Raw genomic sequence first — 17,577 nt, 5'->3', positions numbered from 1 at the left:
TTAATAAAAGACGTTTTTACCCCTCTACTATTTGTACGAGCATCTATTTCTCCTTATGCTCTGATGTCACAAAATTTGCTGCCTCTGATATTCGTGATATTTTGCTTTGACCCTCTAAGGGAACAATTCTTCAGCAAGGGATATGTGGACTCATTTTCTGCCATTCTTTCCAAGTTCTTAGTACCCAGGGACTAGGTAGTATCCTTGGTAGCATTTTGAAGTTCTACCACTCACTCACAGGCTCTGACTTAACCTTTCAGAGCCCCAGTTTTCCCATCTGCAAAATGAAGCTAAAATCATTCTCAGCCCAGAGCGGTGCTTTGAGGCATAGAAGTGGATTTGTTAAGTGAAAAAAAAAAAAAAAAAAACAGGCACTTAATAAATGACCAACAAATGTTAGATTTCTTCTACTAAAAAGGTGCCATGTGGGTAAAGATGAACTCCTTGACAACAAAAACCCCAACAATTCAGTGATCAAATACTTATTTTTTATTGCTGAAAACACTGAACACATTACCTTTGCTTTTCCAGGGCTCCATGCAGTATCGGGCACAACAGCTACTCAACAATGTGTGTCTCATAACTGTTGCTTTAAATGACCCCTATCAATGCAAACAGATCAGCCATTTCAGTGGTCAACTGAGGGGGACAGAAGCTACCAGAACAGATGAAGAAATGTCACTGCGTATCTGTGATCGAGGCGAGTGTTGGGGAACTCAGTGAGAGTCTCTGAAGGCCTCTCTTCTGAATCATGTGTGATCGCCATGCCACGTGCCACTAATCAACACAACACACAGGGCAGAACAGTAGAAACAGCTGTTTAAGGACTTCATAAATATCGCTTATCCTTAAATGTGCCATGGTGAAATATGTATGTACTGGTCCCTGCAAAGAACAGAGCAGAGACATCCAGCCATGATCTTTAAAAGAAACCAAATGGTATCTTACATATTCTAATGTAACTACCACAGGTATTACAATTAGGAAACCCACATTTTAAGGCAATTGAATTATTAATTATTTAAAAAACACCCTAATAACTAAATAATGACTCAATCTCTAAATTACAATTGTATCTGGGCAGTTTCTTAAACTGCAAGTTGTTGAGAAATAGTGCTAAATATTTTTCATACTTAAGACTTTGAATTGTGAACTACAGTCCTTTAATACCAACACATCTTAAAGAAAGAAAACATATATTGAGGGAGAATTCTTTTTTTAATAAAGAATTTTTTGACAAGTCTACTAAATTCTAAAAGAAATACTTCAAATTCAGTCAGTCCTCACTGAAAACCCACAGCACAACTGAACTGAGATTTTTTTCCGGAAAATAAATCATCAAACTGCCGTGTTATACATTTCAGAATTTCTGTTTCTATCCCCTAAGAAATTCCTGAAGAGGAAACTCTAATTTCATTTTGACGTGTTTTTGGTGCTTGTGGGGATGACTTTTGCACCTAGGTACAAATACTGTAGTTTGTAAGGCTTTCTTTGAAAGTTATTTGTTTCTTCATTGAGTGGCATGCCAAGGTTTTCTTTCTTTCTTTTCACAAGACTAAGTTTTCTTCATTCAAGTTGGAAAATTAAACTAAAATAATTAAAATATTAACTATTTCTCATAAATTCTGAAACTATTCACTAAAGTTGTTGGGTATAGATATCAGAAGTAGAAAGTATTTGACAACTAGGCTTGTCAATTTACCATCTGTGAAAGTACTTTCAAGATCTTTCAAACTTCATCAAAAAAAGAGAACATCATTTCTCGTCTTTATTATGTAGTATATACTTGATCACATACTCCAAGTAAGTTCATACATTCCTCTGAATGTACAAATTTATATTCACACATTGATTTTTTTTTTTTTTTTTTTTTTTTTCTTGAGATGGAGTTTCGCTCTTGTTACCCAGGCTGGAGTGCAATGGCGTGCTCTCGGCTCACTGCAACCTCCACCTCCTGGGTTCAGGCAATTCTCCTGCCTCAGCCTCCTGAGTAGCTGGGATTACAGGCACGCGCCACCATGCCCAGCTAATTTTTTGTATTTTTAGTAGAGACGGGGTTTCACCCTGTTGACCAGGATGGTCTCGATCTGTTGACCTCGTGATCCACCCGCCTCGGCCTCCCAAAGTGCTGGGATTACAGGCGAGCCACTGCGCCGGGCCCGATTTTTTTCATTTGTGTTCATTTTGAAAAATTTTGTTGTTCTCCTATTATGCCCTAAGCTCCGGATATAATTATGAACAAATGCCCCAGGACTCACGGCCTTCGTGGGGTTTACAATCTAATATGGGAGAGAGATATTGATAAAAAAATCAGAAGATAAATAATTATACACCATGGTAGATGCTCTGAGGAAATGCGTTAGGTGTGATGAGAGCAAAGAGCAGGGGATCTGACCTGGTTTGGTGGTTATGCGGAGACTTCGGTGAGAAGGAGAGATGGGTTCCGGTATGAAGATTAATGATGAGTCAATAATGATGGAAAAGGCTGGAAAAGAATGCAATTTACTGACCTAGTTTCAAAAATTGGGAAGAATCATTCTACTTTGAAGTAAGCAGAAACAAGACCAGTGTAACTAGAAACTTTGAAGCAGTAATTGTCAACCCTGGCTGCACTTGTAAGCTTTTAAAAAATGCAGACACCCGGGCCGCATCCCCCGAGATTTAGATATCATCAATAGGGGAGGAGGCAGGACTCCGGTATTGTTTTAAAAGTTCCCAGCTGAATCCAATGCATAGCCAAAATTCAGAGCTACTGCCTTAGAGTTAGAGGGAGTGTAGCAAAGAAAAAGCTTGGGGTTAGACCTTGTAAAATCTTGAACACCTTGTCAGTTTTCGGTCTTTAAGCTAAGAGCAAGTAGAAGCCTTTGAAAGAGCATGTAAAAAATGAATATGCAAATATGATGGTGGCTGAGACCAAATGCCTAGCCTTTTCTCCTGTATTTTTAAATCCCTCACTTCTACTAGCAGTTAACCTCCTGTGTCAAAGTTGAAGTAAATGCTCTTCAGGCCAGGCTCAGTGGCTCACCCCTGCAATCCCAACACTTTTGGAAACTAAGAGAAGAATCCCTTAAGCCCATGAGTTCAAGATCAGCCTGGGCAACATATTAAGATCTCTTTTCTGCAAACAAATATGAAACCATTAGCTGGTTGTGGTGGTGGGCACCTTGGTCCCAGCTACTTGGGAGGCTGAAGCAGAAGGATTTCTCGAGCCCAGGGGCTCAAGGCTGCAGTGAGCCATGATCTCACTGCACTCCTGCCTGGGTGACAGAGCAGGACCCTGTCTCCCCCTGTCTCAAGAAAAACAAAAACAAAAGGAAAACACACACACACACACACACACACACACACACACGAAAACAAAAAACCTCCTTTTTTTAATTAAAGAAATTATTTTATTAAATTATTTTATCCTAGAGTGGAAAGGAGGAGATGGCAGTGCCTGCAAGGATTAGGGTCAGTTGGGGTCAGAGCCAAGCAGAAGATCTCATGGGATAGCAAAATGATGTTACAGTGATGTTTTGGGAGTCCCACAGCTGAAGAATTTAAGGGATGCTTAAGAGTTGGTAAGGATACCTTCCTAGAAATCCATCCCCTCACCCCCCATGAACAACCAATAATTTCTCACTAACCATATGAGAAATACAGTGATGGTGAGATAGTGAGGGTGTGGATTTAAGGTTCAGTTTAACTTGATTTAAAGAAAACGAAAATATGTGACATGCCTTACATACTAAAGTTATTGTTGTAGATTCATACCTTATATTACATTGAACTATGTACAGTAAGCACCAACTACATGACAGTCATCATGCTGGAAGCTAGGAACAGATCAGTGTGCAAGATAGACCCTGGATACAGCTTATAGCACAGTGAGAAAGGCAGACTGGAAATAAAATAAATGTTCTGTAAAGAAAAATACTAGGAAGCAAATTTGCAGGGATGGTAAATGAAAGGAGAGTCTATGGAATTCTATTCCACTGATCTATTTTTCTATCTTCACAACAGTGTGACACTATCTTGATTACTATAGCTTAAAAATAAGTCTTGAAGTCAGTAAAAATTCAACTTTGTTCTTTATCAGTATTGTTTTACTTATTCTAGGTTTTTAACACATCTACATAGAATAAGCTTGCCAATTTCTGAAAGAAAATCCCAATGGAGTTTTTATTAGAATGATGTGTTACTGGGATTATATCACAAAGTAAAGTTCTGAGGAAAGAATGCCTTACCAATGTTGAATCTTCTGATCCACTAACACAGTAAATATCTCCATGTAGTTAGGTCTTTTTCAAAATTCAGCAATTTTTTAATGTTTTAAATGTACAATTCTTATACTCATGTTTGTCAAATTTATACCTAAATATTTTATTTTATTATCCCATTGTAAGTGGTATTTTCCAGTTTTAATTTCTAATTATTTGTTGCTAGTATGTAGAAATGTGATTGATTTTTTTTTTTTTTTTTTTTTTTTTTTTTGAGATGGAGTTTCACTGTTGTTACCCAGACTGGAGTGCAATGGCATGATCTCAGCTCACCGCAACCTCTGCCTTCTGGGTTCAAGCAATTCTCCTGCCTCAGTCTCCCAAGTAGCTGGGACTACAGGTGCGCACCACCATGCCCAGCTAATTTTTGTATTTTTAGTAGAAACAGGGTTTCACCTTGTTGACTAGGATGGTCTCGATCTCTTGACATCATGATCCACCTGCCTTGGCCTCCCAAAGTGCTGGGATTATAGGCGTGAGCCACCACGCCGGGCCTGCAATTGATTTGTATATGTTTCTTCTACAGCCTCGCTAAATTTGCTCTAGTAGCTTTTTTGCAGATTGCTAACATTTTTCTTTTTCTTTTCTAATGTGTATGCCATTTTATTTCTCACCTCATTGCATTGGCCAGGACCTCCAGAACAACTGTGAAAAGAAGTGGCAAGAATTGTAGGGCTTTTATAGATGCCCTTGATCGATGAAGGAAGTTCCCTTCTATTCATAGCTTGCTGGAAGTTATTAACATGAATGGATGTTGAATGTTGTCAGATGCTTTTTCTGTCTATTAGAATGGTCATACAATTTTCCTGCTTAAGTCTATTAATTTGTTGAATCATCTTAATTTATTTTCAAAATTAAACTAACCTTGAATTCCTGGAATACTTCACTTAGTCATTTTATATTATCCTTTTTATATAGTGCTGAATTAGATTGCTACAATTTTGTTAAGAATTTTTGTGTTCATATTCATGAGGTATATTGACCAATAACTTTATTATAATATCTTTGTGTGGTTTTGATATGAGGGTAATGATGCTGTCATAATATGTATGGGAAAGTTTTCTTACAATTATATCTTCTGGAAGAAGAGGTATATATTCATATTACCTCTTTCTTATAGGCTTTGTAGGTTCACCGATAAAGCCATCTTGGTCCGTTCAATGTTTTTGTGTGTTACAAATTCAATTTCTTTGAAAAATATGGGGTTATTCAGGTTACATATTTCTTCTTGAGTGAGTTTTGAGCATTTGTATCATCAAGAAATTTATCTGTTTTCATCTAACCTTTATTGGCATCAAGCTATTTACACTCTTCCTTTTTTTAAAGTATCTGTAGTGATATTTTATTTTATTTTTTCTTTTTCTTTTTTTTTAAAACCTCAGAAGGTCTTGCTCTGTCACCTAGGCTGGAGTGCAGTGGCATGATCACAGTTCATTGCAGGCTCGACCTCCCAGGCTGAGATGATTCTCCAACCTCAGCCTCCTGAGTAGCTGGGACTACAAGTGGGCTCAGCAAATTTTTCTATTTTCTTGTAGAGACAGGGTCTTGCATTGTTTCCTAGGCTGGTGTCAAACTGGAGCTCAAGTGATCCAAACACTTTAGCCTCCCAACGTGCTGGGATTATAAGCCTGAGCCACCATGCCCAGCTGATATTTCCATTTTCATTCTTTTGGTGGGTAATTTATGTGTATTTTTTCTTTTTAAAAATTGTTTTATTTTTATTGCTATTTTTTAATTCTACTTTAAGTTCTAGGTTACATGTGCAGAATGTGCAGGTTTGTTACGTAGGTATACACGTGCCATGGTGGTTTGCTGCATCTATCCCCCCATCATCTACATTACTTATTTCCCCAATGCTATCCCTCCCCAATCCCCCCACCCCTGCTATTCCTCCCGTACCCCCCTACCCCCTGACAGGCCCTGGTGTGTGACGTTCCCCTCCCTGTGTCCATGTGTTCTCATTGTTCAGTACCCACTTATGAGTGAGAACATGCAGTGTTTGGTTTTCTGTTCTTGTGTCAGTTTGCTGAGAATGGTGGTTTCTAGCTACAAGTGCATGTTTTCCAGGGACCAAGGAAGAAACTGTATGCCCTCTGACGACTTAGCCTCTGAAGTCACACAGCCTCACTGCTGACCTTTTCATCTTTTTGAAGCAGTTAGAAACCCACTCAGATTTGAGGGAAGGGGATAGATCACAGATAATAGCATTTACAGTTTTGTGTTTGTGTGTGTGTGTGTGTGTGTGTGTGTGTGTGTAGTAATTTAAATTGCTAGTATTTACAATTGTGTATATATGTAAATAGTAATTTAAGTTGCTAGTATTTACAGTTGTGTATATACATAAATAGTAATTTAAATTGCAAAGTAAATGCTCTCTTTTATCTGTTTTTTTTTATTTCTGCTCAATATAATGATTTTGAGGGTCATCTGTGTTATTGCAGGCATCAGTCAACCTGCTGGACACACACTAAGGTGACTCTCCCTTGAGAGTCATCCTCTCTTGAGCATGGGTGGGACCCATGACTTGCTTTTAACCAATAGAGTGTGGCAAATAAGGGATGCCATGCTATTTATTTTATTTTTCCTCACTGTTAGATTTGGATTTTCAGTGCACCTAAAATTTATTTTGAATTATGATGTGAAATGAGGTTCTAAATTTTAAAATAGCTAATATGTGGTCCCAAAATAATTTATTGATTTCATTTCCTCATCATTTTGTAGTGTCTGTTTTATTGTGTATTAAATGCTTATATAGAACAGATTCTGGATGAGGCAGGACTTTTAAACCTGAAAACCAGTGTCTAGGGTGGGAGTGGGATCATAGGGAAAATATAATGAAAAAATGAAAAGATAAAAAGCAAGTACTTGAATCTGGGAGGCAGAGGTTGCAGTGAGCCAAGATGATGCCATTGCACTCCAGTCTAGGTGACAGGAGTGAAAAAAAAAAGCAATTAGTGAGGCAAAAATTTGGGAATAAAAATGGAAAAATAAAGTTTTGTTTTCTGATTATAAAGTTCTTACAATATTCTATGTAAAGAAATTTACAAAAAATAAATTGAAAAAGATACAAATGGAAAGATATACTGTGCTCATGGGTTAAAAGAATTAAATTGTTAAATATTATTGTTAACTTGGGGGTTGGTATTGCCCATACTACCCAAATCAATCTATAGATTCAATGTAATCTCTACCAAAATTCCAATGGCATTTTTTATGGTAATAGGAAAAACAATACTATAATAACATACGTATGGAATCACAAAAGACCTAAATAGCCAAAGCAATCTTGAGGAAAAAAAGAACAAAGCTGGAGGCACCACACTACCATATTTCAAAATATACTGCAAAACTCTAGTAATCAAAACAGCATAGTGTTGGCATAAAAACACACATACAGACTGATGGAATATAACTGAGAGCTCACAAATAAATCTACACATTTATGGTAATTGATCTCCAATAAGGGTGCCAAGAACACACCATGGGGAAAGGACAGTTTCTTCAATAAATGTTGCTGGGAAAACTGGATATCCACGTGCAGAAGAATAAAACTAGACCCTTATCTTAAACCATGTACAAAAATCAAGGCAAAATATATTAAAGATTTAAACATAAGACCTGAAACTGTAAAACTACTAGAAGAAAACGTAGGGGAAAAGCTTCTTGAGATTGGTCCAGTTAATGAGTTTTTGGATGTCCCAAAAAGCACAGGCAACAAAAGTAATAACAGGGAAATTAGATTACATCAAACTAAAAAGCTCTTGCAAAGCAAAGGAAACAACAGAATGAAGAGACAACCTATGGAATGAGAGAAAATATTTGCAAACCATACATCTGATAAGGGCACCGAAAGATATTACCTCATACCTATTAGAATATAGCTATTATAAAAAAGACAAAAGCTAACAAGTATTGGCAAAGATGTGGAGAAAAGGGGAACCCTTGAACACTGTTACTGTGACTATAAATCAGTACAGCCATTATGGAAAACAGTATGGAAATTCCTTGAAAAGTTAAAAATAATACTACTATATGATCCAACCATTTCACTACTGAGTATACAGCTGAAGGAAATAAAATCAGTACATTAAAGAGATATCCACACTCCAGTGCAGTTTTATTCATAATAGCCAAGATATAGATTAAACCTAAGTGTTCACTGAGGGATGAATGAAGAAAGAAAATGTGAAATATACATATACAATGGAAAACTATTCAGCCTTTAAAGAGAAGAGAGTCCTGTCATGCAACCATGTAGATAAACCTAGAAGACATTATGCCAAATGAAATAAATCAGGCACAGAAAGACAGCTATTACATCATGTCACTTAGGTATAGAATCTAAAAACATTGAACCCATGGAAGCAGAGATTAGAATGGATATTGCAAGTAAGAAAAGTGAGGTAAAGGGGACTGGGGAGATGTTGATCAAAGGATACAAAATTTGAGTTAGACAGGTTGAATAAGTTCCAGAGATCTATTATGCAGTGTGTGGTGGCTATAGTTAATAATAATGGATTGTATACTTGAAAATTGCTAAGAGAATAAATCTTACATATTTGTAGCACACACAAAAAAATGATAAGTATGTGAGGTCATGGCCATATGAATCAGCTTGATTTAATCATTCCACAGTGTACAGCAGTCTCCCCACATTCTGTGGGGGATATATTTCCATGACCCCTATTGGATGCCTGAAACCATAGATAGTATCAAAATCTGTATATACTATGGTTTTCATGTACATATGTTTCTATGATAAAGTTTAATTTATAAGTTAGGCACAATAGGAGATTCATAGCAAGAACTAATAACAAAATAGAACAATTTATTTTGTTGAGACAGGATCTTGCTCTGCGGCACAGGCTGAAGTACAGTTGTGTGATCACTATAACCTTGAACCTCTGGGCTCAAGTGATTCTCTCACGTCAGCCTCCCAAGTAGCTAGGACTATAGGCATGCACCACCAAGAACAATTTTTTAAATCACAAAATACTGTAAAGTTATACGACTGTGGTCTCTCTCTCTCTCTCTCGCTCTCTCTCTCTCTCTCTCTCTCTCTCTCAAAATATTTTATTGCACTATACTTACCTTTCTTGTGATGATGTGAGATGATAAAATGCCTATGTGATGAGATGAAGTTTGCTGAATGACATAGGCCTGGGATGTAGAGTTAGGCTACTACAGACCTCTGACAATACGCCAGGAGAGTCACATGCTTCAGGTGATCCTGGATCATCAAGCCATGCTGATGCTGAGGCTGTATGTCAGAAGCAGATGATGCGGCTAACTAATGAGTGTTCTAACCTAGGCATACAGTGTGGAGATACTTGACAAGGAAATGATTCATGTCCTGGTCAGTATGGATCAGGACGGCTTGAGATTCTTCACACTAATCAAAACAATGAAATTTAACAGTTAAGAATTTCTGAAATTTTCTACATAATATTTTTTTATCCAGTTGACCACAGGTAACTGAAACCATGAAAAGCAAAACCATGGATAAGAAGGAACTACTGCACACTTATGTCAAAACATCGTGCTGTATGCTGTAAATATATCCAATTTTTATTTTTTAATTATACTTTAATAAAACTGCAGAGAGGAAGAAATTTACAAAAGAGAAAATACAACTTGCTGATAAACATAAACATATTAAAAGTTAACATGTGTTGAATAGCTCATGTGCCCCAGTCATCAGACTAACTGCTTTACATGGATCTCATTCAACTCTCACAACAGCTCCAGAAAGTAACAGAGGCTGAATATATTTTAATACTCACAATCTATATTATTCATTTTCACTTGGGAAATCAACAAAGTTTATTGAATTTCCGGTGGTAAGACAATTTCTTGGGTGTAACACAAAAAGCACCAGTCATAAAGGACAAGCCACAAAATGGGGGAAAAAATTTGCCTTACATATATTAACAAAAGTACTTATAACCAGAATACATAAAGAAGTCCCACAACTCAAGAAGACAAACACCCCTTTTAAAAATAGTCAAAAGATTGGAGGAGACGCTTCTCCAAAGATGTAGAGATGGCAAGTAAGAATCTGAGAGGGCTCTGCATCAGCCGCCATTTGGGAAATGCAAATTCAAAACACAGTGAGATGTCACTATGCACCCATTAATATGGCTAATATTAAAAAGATTGGTCATACCAGGCCAGGTGCGGTGGCTCATGCCCGTAATCTCAGCACTTTGGGAGGCTGAGGTGGGCGGATCATTTGAGGTCAGGAGTTAGAGACCAGTCTGGCCAACATGGTGAAACTCTGCCTCTACTAAAACTACAAAAATTAGCCGGGTATGGTAGCACACGCCTGTAATCCCAGCTACTCAGGAGGCTGAGTCAGGAGGATCACTTTAACCTGGGAGGCGGAGGTTGCAGTGAGGTCATGCCACTGCACTCCAGCCTGGGCAACAGAGCAAGACCCTGTCTCAAAAAAAGAGATTGGTCATACCAAGTGTTGTCAAAGATTTGAAGCAAGTGGAACTTTAATACCTTGTTGGTAGGCACATTCAGTGGGTTTTCACTTTGGAAAAACAGTGTGGTAGTTTCTGATAATATCAAGCGTCCACTTACCATGTCACTAGGAAATCCTACTCGTAGGCATATGCCCTGAAGAAAAGAAAGCCTCATGTGAAAGCCTGTAAGCAAATGTTCATAACAGCTTTATTCAAAATGCCCCAAACCTAAAGCAACACAAATATTCCAAAGGGAGAAAAAATAAACAAATTGTGAATCCGCCACTCAGCAAGAAAAACTCGGCAACAATGAATTTGTCACAAATAACAACTTGGATGGATAGCAAAGTCATTATACCAAATCAGAAAAATCAAACCTAAGAGCATATACACTGTGTAATTCCACTGACAGGAAATTCCAGAATAGGCATAGGTTATTTAGTGACAGATCAATGGTTACCCAGGCCAGGGAAGTGAAGGACATTAAGGGACACTGTGATTGAAATACTCTATGTTCTAACTATAATCGTGATTGTAGGGGTATATGTATTACAAACTCCTTGAAATAAAACTTTAAAAGATTGTTTGTATTACATCATAAGCAAATTATAGCTAAATAAATCTGATTAATAAAAAATATTTTTTTCAACCCAGTGGGATTTTTTTACATTATTGAAACTGAGAAAGCAAAAAATAAAAGTTGAAAAGGAATTTTGCTCTATAAAAGAAAGCTTTGTTAAAGCAATAATGGCAGAGCCCCATGTTGAAGTATTGTACATTTATTGTACAGCATGAATATTTAATGACATATGAAAATGATCAAAATGGATTTTTAAGGAAAAAGAGTCACACAACAGTATGTGAATTATACCTGTCTTTAATATTTTCAAGTCAGTCCTTACAGCTTAAAATTTAATTTCTTTATGCTTTCATGCTCCTTTGTTCATTTTTCAAATCTTGGCAAAATGTTTGTGTAAATGCATAGCCTTTTCACAAATTATTGTGTTGCCCAAAGATACACTTTTTTGTGCCTGTATTTCTATCTATAATTGAAAATATGGAAAAACATATATACATAATCTGTTTCTTCACAACCTAAGAATGTATCTAGCCACATGGGAAAGTACATTTTGCAGTCTTTTTGTTGTTGTTGAACAGGCCTGAACCAGGCAAGACACACTAAAATTATTTTATATTAAAAATGTGGTATAAATTATAATGTGTTATGTTAAAAACACATTTAGGAAGGGAGTAAAGTGATTATGCGATTTTTCCCTCTTGAAAATTAAGGTTTGTGAATTTTTGCACAGAACACAATTTTATATCACAAAGTAATTATAAACACACAGAAGAAATTGCTTGACTTTCTTTCCCATCTAACCTGACATTTTATCATTTTAATTGTCCTTTTGATTATTTGTGTGTCAGAGGAGAATTTTACATACAAAAAGTTAACACAATTCTCCTTAATTAAGGGAGTAGAATCAGAAGTTGAGTCCTTGAGCAAACCCTGGGAAAGAAACTGAATATGAGCTCCATTTAGGTTTCAGAGAGGTAAAACTACCAACTGGCTATTATAATTCAGGGCATGAATACTCCTACTAATAATATACCTTAAGAATTATTTTACTTTGCTCAAAACACCCTCAGTGCCTCCCAGCTATCAATTAAATCCAGTCTTCATTCTCAGTATGGAATTCAAACCTTCTACAACCAACACCTGGTTCTATCACTTACCAGCTATGACTCTGGGCAAGATACTTTTTTTATCTGAGCTTCTCGTTTCTTAGTTGTTTATTTTTTAAGTTTTTGTGGGTACATAGTAGGTATATATATTTATGGGGTACCAGAGATACTTGGATACAGGCATGCAATATGTAATAATCAACATGGAAAATTGTGTATCTATACTCTCAATCATTTATTCTTTGTGTTTCAAACAATTTAATTATACGCTTTCAGTTATTGTAAACATAAAATTGTTAAACATAAAATTATTGACTATAGTCCCTTTGTTGTGCTAACAAATACTAGCCCTTATTCATTCTTCTATGTATTTTTTGTACCCATTAACCATCCCTGCCTCCCCTCCACACCCCCACTATCTTTCACAGCCTCTGGTAACCATCGTTCTATTTTCTGTCTCCATGAGTTCAATTGTTTTGATTTTTAGAACCCACAATTAAATGAGAAAATGCAATGTTTGTCCTTCTGTGCCTGGCTTCTTTCACTTAACATAGTGACCACCAGTTCCACCCATGCTGCAAAGGACAGAATCTCATTCTTTTTTATGGCCCAATAGTACTCCATTATGTATAAGTACCACGTTTTCTTTATCTTCGTTGTTTTGAAAAATATTGGCTAGATACTGTGGCTCATGTCTGTGATCCCAGCACTTTGGGTAACTTTTTTTTTAATTAGCTGGGCATGGTGGTGTATGTCAATAGTCCCAGCTACTCTGGAGGCTGAGGTGGATTGCTTGAGGCTGGGAAGTCATGGCTACAGTGAGCCATGATTGTGCCACTGCACTCCAGTCTGGGTGACAGAGTGAAATCTTGTGAAAAGAAAAGAAAAGACAGAGAGAAAGAAAGAAAGAGAAAAAGAGAAGGGAGAGAGAGAGAAAGACAGAAAGAAAAAAGAGAAAGAAGGAAGAAAGGAAGGTGAGAGAGAGGGAAGGAGGGAGGGAGAAAAAGAAAAACATACAGGGAGGATTAATATAATAATATCTTGCTTATAGAATTGTGGGCAATAAAATAAAATGTTGAGCACACTATGTCTGTGATATATGCTGACTAGTCAGTCCATGGAAACTACTCATTTCATGTGTTACTGGGTTTATTTATTTATTTATTATTTTTCCTACTGAGTTATAGCTTAAAGGACTGCTATTGTTTTTCTTTTTGCTTTTCTCTTGTCTATTCAATGGATATATATTGAATGCCTACCATTGCCAGGCATCATTCCAGGTGTTGAGGTCACAACAGTAAAGAAAACCAACATGGCTCCAGCTTTAAGAAGATTTCAATCCAGTGGGGAAGACAGTCAACAAACAAGAAAAGAAATTCAAAGGGCAAAATAGCTGAGGGGATATTAGCATAAGGTTAAGGGATAGAGACACCATTTCATCATTGCTGTTTTTAAGAAAGGGCTCTAAAAGGTAAGGCTGAGGCCTGAGAAATGAGGATTTGGACACCATGCAAAGAGCAGAAGGGAAGTGCAGCCCAGTAAAAGGAATACTGTGGGCCATAGGGCAAACTGAATTAGGAGCATGCGAATGTGCAGAAAAGAGGGGCTGGAAATTAATGAGTGGAGGGGAGAGAAGAGGAGACAGTCCTGAGATGTGCCTAGAGAAATCTATAGGGACTCAGGTCTTCATTGTCTTGGAAGCTTGGCTAGGAGTCTGTGTACTATTCTGAATGCTGTGGGAAACCCTGGATGGATGCTAGGCAGAGGAATGGCAGCATGCAATTGACAAAGGAAAAAGAACATTCTGCGGAACTCTGAGGACAAAATGAATGGGGCCTGGGAGTCAGGAGGGTGGTGGAGAAGGACAAGAGTGGAAGAGGAGTTCTTTCACCTGCCTCCCTGGGAGGTGTGACTATAGAGTATATTGGGTAGGGCCAACTCTAGAGCACTCAGATTTATAAAGCAAATATTACTACTAGATCTAAAGAGACAGCTAGATTGCAATACAATAATAGTGAGAAAGCACGTATTCAACACTCTACTTTCAGCATTGGACAGATTATCTAGGCAGAAAATCAACAAAGAAACATTAGATTTAAATTGGATTTTAGACCAAATGGACCCAGGAAACATTTACAGAACATTCTATCCAATAACTGCAGAATATACATTCTTTCCATTAGCACATAGAACATTCTTCAGGATAGACGATGTGTTAGGCCACAAAACAATTTTCAACAAATTTTTAAAAATTAAAATTATATCAAGTATCTTCTCAGACCACAATGGGAAAAAACTAGTAATTAATACCAAGAAAAACTCTGAAAACTATACAAACACATGGAAATTGAACAACATACTCCCAATCGACCATTGGGTTAACGAAGAAATTAAGTAAAAAATTTTAAAATTCCTTGAAAAACAAGTAAAAATGGAAACAAAATATACCAAGACCTGTGGGATACAGCAAAAGCAGTGCTAAGAGGAAAGTTTATAGCAATAAATTCCTACATCAAAAAGAAAGAGCATGCCTATAATCCCAGCACTTTGGGAGGCCGAGTTGGGTGGGTCACTTGAGGTCAGGAATTCAAGACCAGCCTGGCCACCATGGGGAAACCCTGTCTCTACTAAAAATAAAAAAATTAGCTATGCGTATTGGCAGGCACCTGCAATTTACTTGGGAATCTGAGGCAGGAGAACAGCTTGAACCCAGGAGGCACAGGTTGCAAGTGAGCCAAGATCGTGCCACTGCACTCCAGACTGGGCAACAGAGTGAGACTGTCTTGAAAACAAAAAAAGAATTACAAATTAATGATCTACAACATACCTTAAGGAGCTAGAAAACCAAGAACAAACCAACCCCCAAATCAGCAGATGAAAATAAATAACAGGCCGGGCGCAATTGCTCAAGCCTGTAATCTCAGCACTTAGGGAGGCCGAGGCGGGTGGATCACGAGGTCAAGAGATCGAGACCATCTTGGTCAACATGGTGAAACCCCATCTCTACTAAAAATACAGAAAAGGAGGAGGACTCAAGATGGCGCTGTGAGAACAACTCAGGATTGGAGCTCTCGTTGAATCTGCAAACGGTGAGTCTGAGTTGCATTTCCAGACTGATCTTTGTTGCCCACAGAACGGGGAAACTCCCAAGTATAAAAAAGACACGGGACGCCAGGCAGTAGGTCTGCCTAGCGAAGCCGGCAGACGGGGCAGCGGCGGCCGGCCCTACCCAGCAATCCCCACAGGGTGCGCTTGTCCGGGTGCCCTGTTGAACTGGCAACCTGAGACTTGAGAGGGCTGGACTTGAGACTGAACGAGACTTGGACAGTAGGTCAGCCCAGGGGATTGCAGGGACAGATCGTTTGGGATACCCAGTGGGATGAACAAAACTGCGATTTCAAACTATCCCGAGCAGACGGTCCGAGACACTCTGTGGGGCAGGGGCGTCCACCACTACCGAGGCAACCCGCCCCAACTGAGATACACGCCCACTGCTGACCCAGCCAGCCATTGCCGAGGCAACCCGCCCCAACTGAGATACACGCCCACTGCTGACGCAGCCTGCCGTTGCTGAGGCAACACGCTAAAACGAAGAGACTCCGCCGCAGGGCGTGGTGGAGACCACAGCAGAGCCTGCAGGAACAGGGCGAATCACACAACAGCAGGGCGGAGCCTCGGCAGCCAAACAGTGGCTAGTCTGCCTTCTAGCTGGGCAGGACACCTAATCAGACATCGAAAAATAAAGCCCGAACCCCCCAACACAGAGCATTTGAGAAAAAAAGGTTTTTTTTTAATGAGCTCTGTTGCAGCAGAATCAAACATAGTAGCCTAACAGCCCTGAATGAACAACAGAGCTCACAACTCAGCAATTGAGCTCCAAAAAAGTACACAGACTGTCTCCTCAAGCAGCTCCCTGACCCCTCTATATCCAAAAGACTGACATTTGGCAGGCATCATCCTGGGACAAAGATAGCAGAAAAAGAAACGGGTAGCATCCCTCACTGTGCCACAGCTGCTAGAGGTGCACCCCAGACAAGCAGGGCCTGGAGTGGACCTCAGCAGTCATACAGCGAAGGGGCTAGGCTGGTAGAAGAAAAACCAAGTAACAGAAATACTTCATCATCAACAATCTGGGTGTCCACTCAGAGACCCAATCGAAAAGTCAGCAACGACGCAGACGACAAGCGGATAAACCCACAAAGATGGGAAGAAACCAGCGAAAAAAGGAGGAAAACACCCGAAACCAGAACACCTCGCCTCCTAGAAAGGACCAAAACTCCTCAACAGCAAGGGAGCAAAGCTGGACGGAGAATGACTGTGACGAAATGACGGAATTAGACTTCAGAAGGTGGATAATGAGAAACTTTTGTGAGCTAAAAGAACATGTATTAAATCAATGCAAAGAAACTAAGGAACTTAAAAAAAGATATGAGGAAATGATAACAAGAATGGATAACTTAGAGAGGAATATGAATGAATTAAAGGAGCTGAAAAACACAATACGAGAACTTCGCGAAGCATGCACAAGTTTCAATAGCCGAACTGACCAAGCAGAAGAAAGAATATCTGAAGTCGAAGACCAACTCAATGAAATAAAATGAGAAACCAAGATTAGAGAAAAAAGCGCAAAAAGGAATGAACAAAGTCTCCAAGAAATGTGGGACTATTTGAAAAGACCTAATCTACGTTTGATAGGTATACCAGAAGGGGACGAAGAAAATGAATCCAAGCTGGAAAATACTCTTCAGGACATCATCCAGGAAAACTTCCCCCACCTAGCAAGACAGGCCGACACTCAAATGCAGGAAATACAGAGAACACCACAAAGATATTCTGCAAGAAGAGCAACCCCAAGGCACATAATCGTCAGACTCAACAAGGTTGAAATAAAGGAGAAAATACTAAGGGCAGCCAGAGAGAAAGGTCGAGTTACCCACAAAGGGAAGCCCATCAGACTCACAGCAGATCTCTCGGCAGAAACACTACAAGCCAGAAGAGAGTGGAGGCCAATATTCAACATTCTTAAAGAAAAGAACTTTCAACCCAGAATTTCATATCCAGCCAAACTGAGCTTCAGAAGTGAAGGAAAAATAAAATCCTTTGCGAATAAGCAAGTACTCAGAGATTTTGTCACCACCAGGCCTGCTTTACAAGAGCTC

At 38.6% G+C, this 17,577-nt stretch overlaps 1 long non-coding RNA gene across 1 annotated transcript; it reads right to left on the bottom strand.

Moving 5' to 3' along the window:
* Positions 1 to 338: 338 nt before the first annotated feature.
* LOC144577383 (uncharacterized) lies at positions 339 to 11,338 on the bottom strand. Its single transcript, XR_013521138.1, has 4 exons — positions 10,851 to 11,338; positions 9,354 to 9,654; positions 2,396 to 2,485; positions 339 to 885 (listed from the first exon to the last, which is right to left on the bottom strand). It is a non-coding gene; the product is annotated as an uncharacterized LOC144577383 (long non-coding RNA).
* Between the last annotated feature and the right edge of the window lie 6,239 nt (positions 11,339 to 17,577).

Source organism: Callithrix jacchus, chromosome 8 (assembly GCF_049354715.1).
Source record: "Callithrix jacchus isolate 240 chromosome 8, calJac240_pri, whole genome shotgun sequence".
NCBI classification, from domain to species: domain Eukaryota; kingdom Metazoa; phylum Chordata; class Mammalia; order Primates; family Cebidae; genus Callithrix; species Callithrix jacchus.
This window is presented reverse-complemented; position numbering and strand designations above follow the sequence as displayed.